Source organism: Chenopodium quinoa, unplaced genomic scaffold (assembly GCF_001683475.1).
Source record: "Chenopodium quinoa cultivar QQ74 unplaced genomic scaffold, ASM168347v1, whole genome shotgun sequence".
Lineage (NCBI taxonomy): Eukaryota > Viridiplantae > Streptophyta > Magnoliopsida > Caryophyllales > Amaranthaceae > Chenopodium > Chenopodium quinoa.
In genome coordinates, this window is record NW_018742204.1 from 22784564 (window position 1) to 22801951 (window position 17388).

Consider the following 17388-nt stretch of genomic DNA (forward strand, 5'->3'; position numbering starts at 1 on the left):
GCAAGCTTTGCCTCTGTTTCAGCAATGTCCACCCTTTCGTGGAGCGTGTCAATCATCTCACAGGTCATGGTGTGGTTGTAGACAACCTGCAGCACCAAATTTAAATCTAAGTCAAATAAAAGTGGCATGGAATAAATCGGGGACGCTGAAAGTGCAGAATTTAGTTGCAAGTGCATACCTACATCAGCAGCCTTTGGTTGTCTCGGGCAGGATCTGGCACTGAGGGACCAGGTTCGGCTATTCCAGCAGTGGCCCGAACAGACCATTCTCGGACTTGCTCCATTTCAGATTAGTCGGAGCACCCGTCGAAATAAGCCTCAGCGCTTTTCTTGTGCTTACCCCAAATCTCGACCCTAATGCCAGTAGGGATAGAGCACTTCTTGGCTGAGAACCCCATGTCCCCAGATTGGAAGGATTTGAAAGAGGGGAACGAAGTCAACGAAACTTCATCAGCTTTCTCGGGCTCAGTCGTCTCCCCTCCTTCAGTCTGGTCCCCTCCGGCCTGGACCCCTTCAGCCCCGCCGGGAGGTTGACTAATCAAGGCGTCAACCTCCCGCTGGATCTCTTCAGTGAAGCCCCTAGGGGCCCCGGCTTCAGCAGTAGCCGCCTCCTCGACTACTTCAACAATCTCAATCTCAGGGAGCTCAGCAGCGCTCCCCCTGTTGGAAACTCCTTCAGGAACCCCCGCCTTCGGATCGGGAGTCCGCTGGTCCACCTCCATGTCAGCAGCTGGAGGAGTCTTCGGCGGCGACGGGATCGGCTGCGGTGGCTGAACCGGAGGCGGAGGACCCCCTGTACTTCTCGGAACCCTGCCCAGTCCAGCAGCCGGTTCCCTTATTACTACGCCGGGCCTCGGCCCCAACGTAAACTCTCCCGGACCCATAACAGCTGGGCCCGTCCTTCTCCTCTTCCTCCGTTCCAGAGGTTGATCGTCCATATCGTCAGAGTCTGAAGTTTCTAACTCTGAAAGGTCGTCTGACGATACCGGACTCTTTCCTTCTCTCCTTCTGCCCTCTCCCTCAGACTGCTGAAGTGGGGGAGCAAGAAGGGAAAAAAAAATCATTTTTAAAATTAAATTATCAAATTTAATTGCTGAGACTTACCAATGTCTTCAGCTGGGCCTCGGCAGCCCTGGAGGTCCCCTCACCACTCTCTAGGGAGTTGATGACCCTACTCACCTCTCCGGCAGCCTGAGCGGCGAATATTTCCTCGGCGAGCAAAGGCCTCAAAGGATCCCGCTTTTCCCACCAAGGCTTCTGCTTGGTGTAATTGGCGGCAGCCTCGATCTGAAGGCCCGTTTCGTGCAGATGCAGCGGACGGTTCTTCGAAGCCGTGATCGCCAGAGCACGATCTAGAATGACTCGTTCGGCGTTCACCCCAAGCCGATTATAGTCAATACCCGAGGAAGCTTCGCTCAGCTTTGAAAAGAACAGACGAAGGTTAGACTGAGGGAATAAGTATAAAAAATAAGCAGAAGATTAAACAAGTCAAAGTCCTCGGCCCCAGCCGAACATACTTACCATCCCTGTACTTTCGGCTGAGGCCGACAACCGCCAACATCTTCTCTCGGAAGACGTAATGGTTATCTGGAAGCCATCTGGCCGGGATAAATCTCATTCGACCAACTCCCTCAGGGTTATTCTGCTTCCCGAAGAAGCTCATTTGCTCGTAGCTGGGGTGACGAGCGGCATCAGGGTCTTCAGGGCCCAGATCCTGCATGTTCGGATCAGGCCTGGAGAGGTATCGGGGAGCTCCAAAAAAATAAGGGTGCTCCGGATCAGCGGGAACTCTCACCTAGACCCATTGACCTCTCCAATCCTTATCCGAAGAGTCGTTCGGCCACATAGTCAGATATTGGGGGCGGCTCTCTATTCTCCACCAGCCTGAAGACCCGTGTTGGCCGTACACGCTCTGGATGTTTTGCACTAGCTGATGCATCCTTTGGAAGCAGTGCAAATTCGGCTCAACGGCAAAAAACCGGCACACCCAGAGATAAGTCATCACCCGCCGAATACTAACAGGTGTTAATTGGCACAGGGAAATCCTGTACTTTATTAAAATATCCATGACGAAGGGATCCGGGGGGAACCGAAGCCCATACTGTAATTGCCGAGTGTACACCCCTATATATCCAGGAGGGGGACAGTGAATCCTGTCAGTTGGCGAGGGCATTCGGCACCAATACCCATCTTCTTCGAAAATGCCGTAGTGCAACTCTATTTGCTCGGCGAACCGGTAGGTTTCGGCGTGCCGAACCCACAAAGAGTAAGGAGTATTTCTCACCATGGCGTCCAGAGCCTCGGCGTCCTGCCATTCAGCATGCCCCGGGAGCAGGTCCCAGAGCACAGGGGGCAAATCTTCGGCCTGCCCAGCCCGCTCTCTCTGTTCAGGCAGCTCCGCCTCGCCGGCCCCGGCGTCCTGTTGAGGCGGCGCAACATTCAAAGGAACAGCCGGAATTCCCCTCTCCGGGTCTTCCCCGGCTTGTTCCCCGTTCCAAATATCGGCGCGGTCACGGGGATCCCCAGCCTGGCCCCGTCGACCTGGTTGAAGCCCTCTTCCTCGAGCCATAACCAAATTCGAAGAAGAAAAGTGGGAAAAAGAAGAATTCTCTAAAAAAAGGCAAGAAAATCAAAAGAACTCGAAGAAATTTACCTTCAAATAGGCCGAAATGCGCCGGTCAAGTCAGTGGAAGTGACGGATTTGGGTGTCGAACTCAAATTCGGGGATATTGCGCTAAAAATTCAAAACGAAAGTGGGTTTATGTGAGAATTCGAGTGTAAGTTGGTGAAGAAGTAAGGCGAAAATGCGAATTAGACCTTATAATGCCAGGAAGGGGAATCTCAAAGGTCGAAAAGTTCAAATTTCTCTTAAATGCCTCCCTAATTAACCGTTAAACACTTTCTCACTTGATTAACCGCCCACTATCCACTCCATTTCCTATTAATTATCCAAATTACAGTTATTTAATTAATAATTGTTCAAAAATTTAAATCTTTTGATTTAATTAAATCATTTACTTCCCTCCATTTTTATTGGATTCAAACCCGACCCGTCATTCTTCCAAATCGGGTCTGGGGGGCAAGTTGTTTGGGTCCAATTTATCTAATTGGGCCTAGTCATTTAATGATTTAATATTCCAAGGTCAAGGCCCAAGCCTCCAATCAAGCCAAGTCAACTATGTGTCAATTGGTCCAAATTGTCATGGTCAGCCCATGACTCAATCCGGCCCAATCAATCTCCTCCTTTTGTCATGCCAAGGTATAAAAGCCTTCAATTCATTCATTTATGCAATACACACAAAGCCTCAAGCATAAAATCTCTTGCATATCTTTCTCTCTAAATACACTGTTTGACTTCGGCATCGGAGGGGTCTTCCTCGGATCCACCCCCGAGGCCAGTTTACGTGTGTTCTGCTAAGCAGGAAACCTTCAGCCCAGCATCTATTGGACCGGACAAGTTTTCATCCACTTCATTGGACCTTCGGCAAGGTCCCATTGTTTTCATCCGAAACAATTATGATTCAATAAAGATTAAATCAACCTCCATAGAAAATTATGATAAATTGATGATGCATCAATCTGAATTGATTAGAATTTTGCTCTTCTTTATAGTTAGAATCTGCAACTACCAATAATACTTTGTGAGAAGTAATAACTCTACAAAGCTCTTCGACCAATTGCGTTTCACCTTTTTTAACTCGTAAACTATTGTATAGCGGTCATTTTTCATCAGGGTCTATATCTAATGAGAAGTGTACCTAGTGATAGTCATTTTTCTAATGACCACTTTAGAATCATACTTTCGGAAGAGTTATTTTTTTTATATATATATATATTTTTTATTTTTAATTAGGATCTATATCTAAGATAATTAAAGTTGTAATCTTGTAAAATTTAAATTATTCTCTAAGGAAGATTATTTATTTGCTTAGGACATAATACCACGTACCTTTGGATCATGCCCTTCTAGTCCAGGCTAATGTGTGTTGGTTCTATAATATATCGTTTGAAGGCTTATTAAGTGCCAAAAAACCTCTTGCTCCTAATAGGCCCGATAAACCTTGGGATATGCTAATAAGAATTGGGATATATTGAAAGCTTGATCTAAAGTCTTCCAAAGCTTTTTTTTGGCCCAACGTACTCACTAAGCCTACTAGGGCCACAAACGTTCAAATTCCTTGAATAGTCCAATATGTAATTGGCTCAAATTTATTATTGTACTTCAAGGGTTTCCTTGAACAAATGAACACACTCCTAAGGCCACCTTACATGCTTTTTCCCAATAGGCCCGGATATTGGGTGGGTTAGGTCAGGGTCAGTTGCGGGTCGGTCAAAGAGGACCATATTTTGTAGGGTTAATATCGGGTTGGGTCAATACGGGTTGTGAGTCAAAGAGGATCATATTTTATAGGATCAATATCGGGCCGGGCCAATGCGGGTTGCAAGTCAATAGCGAATCGATAATGGAGGCCTACTAAATATCAATTAAATAAATATTAGACATAGCCATTAATTTTTTGCAAAAGTAATTTTTACTTTTGGCCAATAGAATAAATTAAGTTTGATGATCGGACCGGTTACTTTTTTACATCCCCCAACAAATTAAAGTTCAGTGCCAAAATTTTGTCTCAAGCCCTTTCATCACATGCTCACAATTGCTAGATTTTTTTCTAGGGAAAACAATTCTTGTTAAGGAGCATATTATTCAACTTTTTCTTACTTTTATCAATTATCATAACTTTGCATATCTTTTGCAACCCAAAAAAAAAAAATAAAAAAAAAATAAAAATAAAATCAATAATCATAATTCATAGTAACTTTTTTTCTTTGTTACATATCAAGTATCTTACAGTTTGCTGGAGCTGTGATAATTAATAAAGTATTTAAACTATCATCATTTACTCTTTAAATTCTTATAAATTCATACAAAACAAAGTTTAAAACTCGATAATAATGCATAAACTATACACATTATTATTTGACTTATACTCATCATCACGTGTCACCATTCTCTTAGCTCACAACACGGTATATAAATCATATTATACAGACAATCAAATTCTTGTTAACTATACGCATTAAGTGACACTATATTTGTTTCAATTCGTCCCATAGCATAAACAAACATAGATGTCATGTGATTATAATTTAAATATGGTGCAACCAGTCTGTAATACTGTCCTAATTAAATTGATGCTAATGCTAGTGGTAATAATGGTCCCCTAACTTATCACTTGTTCCATCGACTTCAAGACATCGTGCAAAGCGAGGCACAACTGAAGATATCAACAGCGGATAGCCTAATTAGACTATCAACTTATTATGCAATTTTCTAAATTAAAATCATGCCCCTAAATCTAGATTTGTACTCTATTAATTGTTTTTATATTGCTTGAGTATGAATTGTACGGACTATATAGATGTATATAAAGAGATTTTGTTATTAACTCAATTAAGTTTATTTTGGTAAGTAAAATATCCACTCAATTTGAATATATGTTGTTTGCTAGTAGCATGGCAAAAATTACTCCGTATATACTTAGCAAATTTATTATTAATATATAATGCGTCCAATGAAGTCAAGTATATATACAACCTGTCGTTCAACATTATTATTAACTTATTATAATGTTTTAAAATGAAATTTCAAAATAATATTAATATCTGTAGAGATAAAGCGAAAGAGAGAGACAACGATTCAAAAACAAAAATAACATTTTACGGAGTACTACGTTACAGCACTTACCAAAAATAATATCGGTGTGCGTGATTATATGGCCATTTAATTTTATTTTGGTCTTGTAGCTAGTTTGCCAACTAGCTCTATCTATCAAACAAATCGCTATACTATTGATGGAATACAAATTGGTTAAATATTATTTCCAACATAACTTAGGCCAATTGATAGGACATCAATCAATCAAGATCTATCCTAAATCTTACTGTTCAAAAGTCCTAGATATTTATTAGAAACATTATCAATACTCTGGTCGAATTGAACTAGTGTAGGGATTATCTATTCATTTATTTTGTACGCATATTATTGAAAAGTATTAAAAATTGTCGAGTTCACTAAATCAATATATCATTATACTTCGTATTAGCTACTTTTACGTATGTCTTACAAATCAAAATCTTCAAAAACAAAAAAAAAAAATACTCAAACCATTTAATAATAAGTAGTCATATAGGATTTGTCAAAAAAAAAAAAAAAAAAAAATAGTCATATAGGATAAGGTCAATTTTAATTTAATTATACACTTTTTACGTAACAGTAATATGCATGCATGTGCTGGTGGCCTAACCCGGTAATAATCTAATGAATGCCTTGATTATTACGTACTCGATCTACATCGTATATATAAGAGTATATGGTTGTAATAATAAGATATTATACTATATTATTTGGCGCATTTTAATATTAGTGATTAGATCTAAAGAACATAGAGTTATATAAATCATAGAATTTTGCTACTATTTTCAGGAGGTTCTTCACTGTTGTGCTCTATCTCCCTTTCTCCTGATTACACAACACTAATGTTTGGGTCCAATTTAGTCCAATTGGGCCTAGGCATTAAATGATCCAATTAAAAGCCCAAGGCCAAGGTTCAACTCTCCAATTGTGCTAAAGTCAATGGTCAGCCCTCAAAGCAAGTCAATTGGGCTAAGACCCAACCTATCCATTTATGAAGAGGTATAAAAGCCTTCATTATTCATACATACATATACATGTTCATTAATACATTCTGAGATATTACAAAAAAGCCTCAAGCAACAAACTCTCTTGCATAGTGTTCTCTTTAACACATTGTACTGACTTTAGCATCGGAGGGGCCTTCCTCGGCAACACCCCCGAGGCTAGTTTACGTGTGTTTACTGTGCAGGAAACCTTCGGCCCAACATACATTGGACCGAATCCAGTCTTCTCCATTTCAGTGGACCTTCGGCAAGGTCCCATTGTTTTCACCCGAAACAATTTGGCGCCGTCTGTGGGGAAGACTTTCAAAAATCTTTAAGCCAATTTTGATCATCTTGCAAATATCTTAGCATCAATGGCTAAGAACCGCAAGAGCAAAAGCCTCCGTCAAGGAGCGGGCGAAAAGCCTAAGACTCCTACACCATCACCTTCGCCGGACTGGAACCCTCCCATGGGTGCCAGCTCGGGGGGAGGATCATACAGGGAGGATTCCCTTCCTCCCGTAATTCATAACTCTCATGAGAGGCCGAGTCACTCTCGGTCTAGCAGGGGTGAGTCCGATCATAGGACACATTCAGTGCCCCAAAGCCAACCATCAACTGTGCGCTCTCATTCCCACACTCAGCCAAGGACCCCTTTGACGGGGCCCAGCTCGGAAGAGGTGGCGAGAGCGCTGGCAGTACTCATGGAGGCGATGAGGGCACAAAATATGCCACCACCTCGTGATCGAACTCCTCCGCATACCCGGCATCAGCGGAGGAAGTTAGACCATGATGGTGGGAAGCTTCCTTCCTTCCGGGAACTGGAAGAGTGGGAGGAGGATTCCTGGAAAACTGAAAAAGAGAGGAAAAAGAACCCTCAATTTTTCAAAGGATCCTCAACCTCCCGACCAGAAACGCATAAGAGCAGCAGCTCAGCTTCTCGGCCAGAATCCACTCACCGAGAACCTGAGACTGTTCGCCGAAGCGTCCTCGACCGACTCGGCGGCAAGGAACCGAGCGTGCGCAGTCGCCTCTCGTTCCCTGCAGCCGAGGCCCAGACTTCCCAGCCAGGGACGAAAACCACTTCTACCTCTCTAAGAGGGCGGAGCGCGGTCCCTTCGGCCAGGAACAAGGGTAAGGCCGTTATGCTTCCCGCCAGTTCACCATTCGAGCAATGGATACTGGAAGAGCGTGTGCCCACGGTTAAAATACCGTCGCACATCACATATGACGGGACCTCGGATCCTAAGGATCACGTGGCCTCGTATGAGACTCATATGCATCTTTGCCCCAGGTCCGAAGCGACTTGGTGCAAATATTTCCCAACCACTCTCAAGGGGGTCGCGCAAGCGTGGATCTCCAAGGGAGTGAAGCAGGGCTCCATAACAGGGTGGGATGATCTGTCCTCCAAATTCAGGAGCAAGTTTTCCACGGCCAATCGCCGAGAGAAGACTACTGCAGAACTCATGAGTCTGCAGCAGGGGGAAACTGAAAGCCTCCGAGACTATCTGACCCGTTTCAGTAACGAGTCATCCAGCGTCTCTCAGCTGGACCAGGGTCTAGCTGTTTTCGCAATGCAGAATGGCCTTCAGCCCGGAAGGTTCCTAGACTTCATGGTCATGCATACCCCGCAGACCTTGGAGGAAGCTCTTCATGCTTCGGATAAGTTCATCCGAGCTGAAGAATGGAACAAAACGAGAACCCAACCTCAATTCGGGGAAGGGAAACAGAGACAAATACCCTTGTCTGAAGGCCAAGGCCATAAGGCAAAGGGAAAGTCAAAGGCCTCGGAGCAATCTTCGGCCAGCGACTCAAGGAAGGAAAGATCTGCCTCATACGCAGGCAGATACGAGTCCTACACTCCGCTCTCTCTTCCACGCGCTAAAATTTACAGCGTGACGAAGGCGGAGCAGAGTTACCAAAAGCCGAGACCACTCCCAGAGTGGTATCAGCGAAAAAATAAAAATCAGTGGTGCGAGTTCCACGAGTCTTCGGGACACAACACGAGGAGTGTATCCAACTGAAGGACCAGATAGAGGACATGGTCCGGAAGGGATACTTGAAAAAATATATCGCGGATCACCGCGAGAAAAAAGAATCCGAGAAGTCAGCAAAGGACTCTCGGCAAGACCTTGACTTCCCCCGGAAGAACAGTAAAAAGCCGGAAGGGAAATTCCCTCCGATCAATGTTATCTCGGGAGGAACATATTCTCGGAGGGAACACAAGCGACACCTTAGAGCTTTGACTCACCAGGTGAACAACGCTGATATTCAATCTCCCCAGTCGCCGGTGCCGAACATGACATTCACAGCCGCCGACTGCCGGGGGATAGCGTTCCCTCACGAGGATCCGTTGGTGATCATCGCCACGGTGGCCAACCACGACGTCAGTAAGGTCCTTGTTGACGGTGGCAGCGGAGCAAACATTCTGTTCCGAAAGGCCTACAATCAAATCAAGTTGAAGCCCAAGCACCTTACGCCGGTACCCTACCCGGTATCCGGGTTCAATGGGGCATCAACTTATCCAGATGGGAAGGTGACGCTTCCTGTCACCATTGGCTGCGATGAGGCAGCCAGGAACGTCATGATTGAATTTTTGGTCATTGACGCTCCTTCAGTGTACAACGTGATTTTGGGGAGACCCATAATTCATGAGATCCAAGGGGTCGTCTCAACTTATCATCAGCTGATGATTTATGTCTCAGACGCTGGCTTCCCCGAAAGGATACAGGGCAACCAAAAGGACGCCCGAAGGTGCAACTACCTCAAGCCATCCAGTAGTCGCCCAGATGACGACAAGGATGAGGAAGAAAAAGAAAGAGAGCCAAGCACAAAAAAGCCGAAAGGCCTAAGTGCTTCGGCCCAAGGGTCTGTGCCCAGAGAAAACGGGCCCGAAAGGGAAAAGGCTAGCTCTTCAGCTGAGCCGCAAGACTCAGAGAGCCAGCCGATGAACAAAAAGACTGAGACACCTGCTGACATTGGCAGCAGGCCAGATTATGAAGAGTCCAGTCCATCAGCAATGGACATGGACCAGCAGACTGAAACAGTTGAGTTGGCCGAAGGAGACATTGAGAAATGTGTAACAATCGGGATGGACCTTGATCCAAACACCCGTTGTGAACTTATTCAGCTCCTTCGGGACAACAGAGATGTGTTTGCTTTCTCGGCAGCTGATATGCCCGGGATAAGTTCAGACCTCATCTCCCATAAGCTTAATGTTGACCCAACGTGTCGACCAGTTAAGCAAAAGAAGCGGAATTATTCCGCTAATAAGAACCGAGACATCGCAGCCGAGGTCAAAAAATTGCTGGAGGCAGGGTTCATCGAACCTTGCCAATATCCAGAATGGCTGGCAAATGTGGTGATGGTTCAGAAGCCCAATGGTACCTGGAGGATGTGTGTTGACTTCACGGACCTAAATAAGGCTTGTCCGAAGGATTTCTATCCCTTGCCGAGGATCGATCAGCTAGTCGATTCGACAAGTGGCCATGCCCTGCTTAGTTTCATGGACGCATTCTCAGGGTATCATCAGATCTTCATGCACCCCGACGATCGAGCAAAGACAACATTCGTCACGAACGCTGGGGTGTACAATTACAAAATGATGCCCTTCGGATTGAAAAATGCGGGGGCAACTTATCAAAGGCTGATGGATCAAGTTTTTGCCGATCAAAAGGGCCGAAACATGGAAGTCTATGTCGACGATTCGATCGTCAAGAGCAAAAAACTTGAGGACCATGTAAAGGACCTGGCTGAAACTTTCGCCACCTTGAGAAAACATCAAATGAAGCTGAATCCGAAGAAGTGTGTCTTCGGTGTGAAGTCAGGGAAATTCCTTGGGTTCATGGTCAGCAAAAGGGGGATTGATGCCAATCCCTCCAAAGTCAAAGCGGCGCTCGACCTTCCTGAGCCGAAAACGAAGCGGGATGTTCAGCGGCTCACCGGAAGAATGGCAGCCCTCTCGAGGTTCATTTCAAGAGCTTCGGATAAGGGGTTACCTTTCTTCAAAGCCCTGAAACTCCCGAAAACAAAAGAGCTCGTTTGGGAGGAAGAGCAAAAAGAAGCCTTTAAACAGCTTCGGGAGCATTTGGCTCAACTCCCAACGCTGGCTAGCCCAGCTGAAGGAGAAACTTTGTACCTGTATGTGGCCGTTAGCCCAGCCACCATCAGCGCAGTATTGCTGAAGGAAGAAAGTAAAAGTCAGCAACCGATTTACTTCGTCAGTCATACACTGACAGATGCCGAGACTCGCTACCCTCTACTCGAGAAAGTCGCTTTCGCGGTAGTAGTAGCTGCTCGGAAGCTGAGACCCTATTTTGATTGCCATCAGATAGTGGTCTTAACTGATCAGCCGTTGGAAAAAGTTCTCGGCAAGGTTGAAAAATCTGGTAGGCTAGCCAAGTGGGCATTTGAGCTCACCGAATTCAGCATCAGCTACCGTCCGAGGGCTGCCATTAAGGCTCAAGCTCTAGCGGATTTCTTGGCCGAATGCTCATACCAAGAAGCGCTAGATAATGAAAAGAAAGTCTGGACCGTGTTTACGGATGGATCTTCCACCGAAAACGGTTCGGGGGCAGGAGTAGTGATAACTTCTCCCGAAGGCAAATCCTTTGAGTATGCACTAAAATTTTCTTTTAAGGCCTCAAATAATGAAGCCGAATATGAGGCAGCAATCGCTGGCCTAGAATTGTGCATCTCCTTGGAAGCCGATCATGTCTGCCTGAAAACGGACTCTCAGCTAGTTGCATATCAGATCAGCGGCAGCTATGAGGCCAAAGAGCCCTCCATGATAGCTTATCTTGCCAAGATCAAGTCAGTCATTGCAGAGCTGAAAACTTTTGAGGTTCAGCTGATCCCAAGGGGTTAGAATACTCAAGCCGATGCACTCTCCAAACTTGCTAGTTCATCTCTTACCGAGCTGAACAGATCTGTATATGTAGAAGTGCGTCGAGAGAGAAGTGTCGACGAAGCACCTGAAGTGTGCTGCGCTGACCCAGAGCCTAGTTGGATGGACCCCATCCTAGCTTTCAAACTTCGGGGAGAATTTCCCGAAGATAAAGCTTTGGCCTCCAAGATAAAGAGAACCAGTTCTAGGTTCATTGTCTTCAGGGGGGAACTACTGAAAAAGTCCTTCTCAGCCCCATTGCTGAAATGCGTGGGACCAACAGATGCAGATTATATCCTACGGGAGATTCATCTCGGCATCTGTGGGAACCACATTGGGGGAAGGACCTTAGCCCACAAGGCATTGAGGGCTGGATATTATTGGCCCGCCATGATCGCAGATGCTAAGGAGCTGGTTCGGAAATGCGAAAAATGTCAAAAGTACGCTCCAGTTATTCGTCAGCCAGCAAGGGATCTTCAGCCGATCCTTAATCCACTCCCGTTTGCCCAATGGGGACTGGATATACTGGGACCATTTCCAGAGGCTGTGTACCAGAAAAAATGGCTGATAGTTGGTGTTGACTACTTCAGTAAATGGATCGAGGCCGAAGCAGCCTCGAACATTACAGAGCAAACTGTCAGAAAATTTATCTGGCAGAATATCATCACTCGATTTGGCATTCCGAGGGTATTTGTCTTCGATCATGGGAGGCAATTTGATAACTTACCGCTGAAGCGGTATACAGACCAGTTCGGCGTCAAACTGGCATATTCAGCGGTATGCCACCCGCAAAGTAACGGACAAGCCGAAGCTGCAAATAAACAGATCCTAAATGCCCTCAGGAAGAGGGTGGAAGATCAAAAGTCCAAGTGGCTGGAGGAGCTCCCTGGAACCCTTTGGTCCTTTCGGACAACCGAAAAAGAGGCAACGGGCTATTCACCTTTTGAATTGGTGTATGGTGCCGAAGCCGTCCTTCCGGTGGAAATTGGCTCTGAGAGCCTACGAGTGCACCACTTCTCGGCTGAGAATGAGCGTCTGATGAGGGAATCTCTCGATTTCCTCGACGAAGTAAGAGACTCAGCCCGAGATAGGATGGCCGCTTATAAGCAGAGAATCAGCAAATTTTATAACCGAAGGGTCCATGCAAGGCCTCTCAGAATTGGAGACCTTGTCCTTCGGAATGCTGCTGCAGTTCAGAAAGGCCGAGTCCATGGGAAACTCTCAGCTGCATGGGAGGGACCTTATGAAATCTATGATGAGCTTCAGCCAGGGACATACCGGCTTCGGCAGTTGGATGGAACTGAGTTGAAAAATCACTGGAACGCTGATGTACTGAAAAAATATCATGTGTAAACTCATCTGGGCAGAACAATCTTTGTAAGTACATTTTGAATTAATGAAAGGCCTTGGAGCCGCCATTTATATAAATGTTTACAACTTTTCATCCTTTCAAAATTTTCTTTATTCTATCTACTCTTTAAGGGTTTTTTATTCAGCCTCGTCTGAAACCTTCGCCTTCGGGTAACTGGGTTTCAGATTGCTGACAAAACTCGTCTTTTTAAAGAACACTGGTCTTTCAGCTGAAGCCAAACTTCAGTAAGACTTGTTCTCCAAAGACATGAGTCCATGGACAATTCTGGGATATTGCCTTAACTGAGCCCTGTATCCCAGAGAGCCATTATCCGAAGCATTGCCTTAAGTTGGCCCTGTGTTTCGGGTATCCATTTTTCAAAGATAGACAGAAAATCAAGGATAACAGTTGAAAATTTCTAAGCCAGCCTCATCTGAAACCTTCGCCTTTGGGTAACTGGGTTTCAGATTGCTGACAAAATTCGTCTTTTTTAAAGAACGCTGGTCTTTCAGCTGAAGTCAAACTTCAGTAAGACTTGTTCTCCAAAGGCATGAATCCATGGACAATTCTGGGATATTGCCTTAACTGAGCCTTGTATCCCAGAGAGCCATTATCCGAAGCATTGCCTTAATTTGGCCCTGTGTTTCGGGTATCCATTTTTCAAAGATAAAAAACAAGGATAACAGCCTCGTCTGAAACCTTCGCCTTCGGGTAACTGGGTTTCAGATTGCTGTCAGAATTCGTCTTTTTAAAGAACACCGGTCTTTCAGCTGAAGCCAAACTTCAGTAAGACTTGTTCTCCAAAGACATGAGTCCATGTTTTACAAAACTATAGTCTTTCAGCTGAAGTCAAGCTTCAGTAAGATTGGTTCTCCAAAGACTTTATCCGAGGCATTGCCTTCAGTTGGCCCTGTGTTTCGGATACTCATGTTGAAGAAGTGAAGAAATTGCTTATTCATCTGAAGCCATACTTCAATTTCTGGGGGGCAAGAAGCACTATCAGTGCATGTTCGGCAGAATTGAAGGAACAGAAACAGTAAAGCATTCAAAAACAAAGCAACTGAAGAAAAGAGCATCAGATTAATAATTCATGCTCAGAAATTGAGCTACAAGTTCAATTAAACTGTATCGGCAGCCGCCCACAAGCGGAAAATAACAACTGCCGAAATACGTACATAAGCAAAAAAATAAACTGTTGTACGACAAGGCAAGCTGAAGCAAAAAAAACAAGGCAAAAAATTCAGAAAGCGGCAAGTCTAAAGTTAAGCGCATGATGAACCGCAAGATTCTGAAGACGACTGCCCGAGTTCCTATGCTTCAGCCTGAGGATCAGACTGATCAGCGTTGAGCCCCATGGTGGCCTCAGCCCCAGCAGCAGAAGAAGCGGGCTTTGCACTCTGCCGAGCCTCCCTTTCCCTCTGTTCAGCTTCCAACTCCAATCTCTCAGCTTCTTCTTCGGCTTCCTCAGCCTTAAGAATTTCAGCTTCGACCGGAGTTGCATACTTCATATGAGGGTCTTCGGGATTCTGGACCCATTCAGCACATTTGGACCAGTCCAGATTCGGCTCAGCATGAAGGCAGACTCTTCGGCATACTCTGAACCCGTTTCTGAAACCCATTTCATATTCCTCTTGGGTATAGACTCGGACTTTGAGTAGGGCCTCAGCATCAGCCAACTTCTTCTGGGTCTCCTCCAAGTCTTCCTTGGATTTCTTCAGCTCATCAGCGAGCTTGGAGGAGGAACCTTTCAGCTCATTCAGCTCCTGCTGAACTTGGGAAGCCTTTGTCTGAGCCTGGGCCACTTCAACTTTTTTGGCCATCAGTTGATCCTCGGCCTCATGGAGTTTAGCTCTTTGAGCTTCAGCAGCAGCAGCAGCCTCTGAGAGTTGGACATCTTTGGTCTGGAGCAGTTCTTCAACAGCCATTCGGCTGGCTTCAAGAGCTTCTAGACGTTGCTGCACTTCAGCTTGTACAGCAGCTCCTTCCTGAATTCGGCTCTCAATAGCAGCCTTGAATTTGGAGACGTCCACTCCCATGTGCTCCTGGAGGAATTTTTCCCCTTCCATCAGTGGAGGAAAAATTTCCTTCTCCATAGCGTCGCAGAAGGTTCTGAGGGCTTCAGCAGCTTTTTTCTCGTACTCCTCACCCTTCTGCTGCTTCTCTTCAGCTGCTGCTTGCTTCATCTTAGCAAGCTTTAATTCCTCTTCAGCCACTTTCTTGTCGTGCACAGCAGCGTCTACCCTATCTTGTAGGGTATCTATCAGCTCTACAGTGAGAGTCTGATTGTGGACGAACTGAAAAGCAGGACAAGTTTAAAAAAAATAATAAATATATGTATAATAAAAATAGAGCTGAATTTTAGAGGAAATAAAGGCAAGGAAAATCACCTGCATCATCAGCAGTTGGTTGGCCCTGGCTGGGTCAGGAACTGATCTGCTGGATTCGCCCATCCCAGCAGTGGCCTTCAGCGACCAGACTCTTGCCCTATCTACTTCGGACATGCCAGCAAAATCGCCAAAGTAGGCTGCAGCTCCTTCTCGGTTCTGACCCCATATGAGGTCCCAGATGTGGTCTGGGATTGGAATTCGGGGGGCCGAGAAACCCATTTCTCCAGATTGCAGAGTCTGGAAAGAAGGGAAGGATGACGATGGAGCTTGATTGGCTTTAGATGGCTCAGCATCATCCTTCTCAGAGGAGTCAATTACTATGACCTCCTCTTCTTCAGGGGTGAGGACGAAAGCCTCAACCTCTCTTGCGATGTCTGCCGTGAAGCCCTCAGCACTGGACATCACGGCATCCTTATTTTCGTGCTCAGCAGCACTCTCCCTGATTTCTTTTTGGACCCCTCCCTTTGATTCGGGAGTTCTCTGATCCACCTCCATCTCAGGAGGTGGCGGAGGGGTCTTTTGAGGTGATTGGGGTGGTGGCTGGGGAACCCTCGGCGATCCATTGCCTTCCTCGGGTTCCCTTATTGCAACGCCGATGGTCATCGGCCTTTGCTGAAAATCATGAGGGCCGATGATGGCCATCCTTCGGCGCCTTTTCAGAAGGGGCTGCTCGTCCATATCTGAGTCTGAAGACTCTCCTTGTGTTTGGTCTTCGGGACGAACAGGAGCTTTCCCTTCTCTATGTCTGTTGCTCTCTTCAGACTGTAACAGACAAGGGGGAGGAAGAATGTGAGTAAAAAAAAAAAAGAAAAGAAAGAAGAGAAAAAGAAAAAGTCAAGTATGAAAACTCACCGAGGTCTTCAGCAAAGCCTCGTCTTCTTCAGCTGCTCTAGCTGCAGCTTCAGCTTCAGCAGCTCTGGAGGACCCTTCTCCTCCTTCGCAAGCTTCGAGAACCCGTGCAACCTCTTCGGCTGTACGGGCAGCTTCAGCTTCTTCGTCCAGCAGCTGAAACCAGGGGTCTCTCTTCTTCCACCAAGGCTTCTGCCTCTGATACAGAGCAACAGCCTCAATTTGGAAGTGGGAAGAGTCTAGATGAACTTCCCTGTGCCTCGGTTCAGTGATAGACGGGGCTCGTTCAGTTACAACTCGTTCTCGGTTGACACCAAGACGAGCGTAGTTAATGCCAACGTTGGTCTCGTCCCGCTCTGAAAAAGAAAAGGGGAAAGGTCAGTTCAGATAGGTTGGCATAGTATAAAAAAGCGAAGCAAGAGAAAATTAAAAGCCTCGGCCCCAGCCGAAGAAGCTTACCATCCTTAAACTTTCGGCTGAGGCCAACAGCTGCTAGCATGTTCTCTTGGAAAACGTAATGCGTATCGGGGAGCCAAGTCTCCGGGATATGCTGCATTCGGCCACTACCCCCCCGGTTCGGCAGCTTGCCGAAGATATGTTGCTGATCCAGGTTCGGATCCGCCCCGTTATCTGAGGGGGGACCTAGACTTCCCATTTCGGGATCAGGCTCAGCAAGGTACCGGGGAGCGCTGAAGACGCAAGGGTGGCCCGGATCTGTGGGTGCCCTAACCCAAATCCATTGACCTCTCCAGTCCTTGTCTGAAGAGTCGTTCGGCCACATGGTTAGGTATTGGGGCCGGGACTCAATCCGGTACCACCCAGAACCATGGCTCCCGTGCCCACTCTGAATATTTGGCACTAGCCGATGAAGCTTTTTGAAGCAGTGCAGGTTCGGCTCATACTTGAAGAACTTGCAGACCCATAAATATGTCATCACCCTTCGGATGCTGGTGGGAGTTAACTGACATAAAGAGATGTTGTAATGGATCAGCAAGTCTCGGACGAATACGTCCAAAGGGAACCTCAGCCCATACTGAAGCTGTCTTGTGTACACCCCCACATACCCCGGGGGTGGACGATGGATTCTATCGGATGCCGAGGGCATTCGGCACCAATACCCATCAGCTTCAAAAATGCCGTAATGCAACTCAATTTGCTCGGCAAACCGATATTGATCGGCATTCTCTACCCACCATGAGTAGGGGCGGTTCTTTATCATGGCCGAAGCTACTTCGGCAT